The following is a 1,516-nucleotide window of genomic DNA, read 5'->3' on the forward strand; positions in this document are numbered from 1 at the left end:
AAACGAATCACAAACGGATTATTACACAATTACACTTGGCGCATTAACCTACCTGTTGACGGCGGAACGACGGTAGTTTTTGCGAGGCCCTCGATAACGACGAGGCGAGCGACCATACGCGAAACGAGAGGCGGCAGAGTGAGCGCGGGCGCTTCCCGCTCTTCAGCAGTAGGCCGAGAGATCCTTCTAGAAGACTCGAATTTTGAGGTGACCAAAAGCGTTTTTTGTTTACGTGAATTGCTTATTCGAGTCTTTTAGAATGTTCTCAGTGGAATTTTAACGCGGCTGATTGTTTTTCTACAATCAGCCGCTTTTCGCAACGAGGCGAAACGCTATTGGTCGCGCAGATCTTAGCGTCTACCGAGGATAGGCGCACTGCCGCGGCCGCGGAGCCGGCCCGACCACGCGAGCGGCACATGCTAGCGCCCGTCCTGAAATTGCGCATTCCTTCCAAATATCCCGCCTGCCCGCGGTCGACTCCCGAACAAATTTACATGTTAAATTACATGTTAAAATTTAATCATACGTATGATTGGGACAATGTTATAATTTTTAACTACGAACCAAATTATTATAAAAAACTAACATCTAAGACGATTCACATTAAGTCCCAAAAAAATAGAATTAATGCGATTGAAGTCACAGCGCTCTTTTAGATGATGTTTATTTCAATTTGCTAGAAAAACTCTCTAACGATAGATTTTAACATAGTAATGTTGTTTTTAAATGGTCTATAATAGACGCAATTAACATTAATTATAGTATTTGACAAGATCGAAGGATTCTGTTTTAGTCAATACGTTATAAAACACCAATCAGAATACATCTCATATTAAATAGGCTTAATATCATCTCTAATACAACCATGTAAGTTTTTATACTGTAATTACCAAAGTTCTGAAATTGTGTTATTTAGTATTTTATATAAAAATAGTTCTAGTTAAATAGCTACAACAATTTATATGTACGTTTTTATATAATAGAAAAGAGGTCTAGTTCAATAGCTACAACAATATGTATTATTAATAAATGTAACGGCATTCTTGAGCAAACTTTTGTTTGACAAATTTATATACATATGTATACTAACATGAATTTAACGTCATGCTAAAATTTTGGTATACCCTGTTTGACAGAAAGATCATCAAACATTTTACTTTTTTGATACGCATTTTATTCAGGACGATAAGAATCTATGATGACTGTGTTTAATAAAATTTATAATATTTGACTTCGTTTTTTATTATTTGTACATTGTAATGATCCAACTTATATTAATTTATACATTTATTTACCATTTATTTATACTTAATGCGTTGCGTTATACGTCAATAGGTTAATTTAGACGATCGAAAAAGACTTAGTGAGGTTGAAACTATATATTTAAAATAATAAATAATTAAATATAGATTTAATGATTGCTCGTCTTTAGCCTGTCTTTTAATAATTATATTATGTTTACAATAACGAGCTATATTCATCATTAACTTTTTAGGATATTCTTTGTATGTGAAAA

The sequence above is a fragment of the Wasmannia auropunctata genome, unplaced genomic scaffold (genome assembly GCF_000956235.1).
Source record: "Wasmannia auropunctata unplaced genomic scaffold, wasmannia.A_1.0 LD336076.1, whole genome shotgun sequence".
NCBI classification, from domain to species: domain Eukaryota; kingdom Metazoa; phylum Arthropoda; class Insecta; order Hymenoptera; family Formicidae; genus Wasmannia; species Wasmannia auropunctata.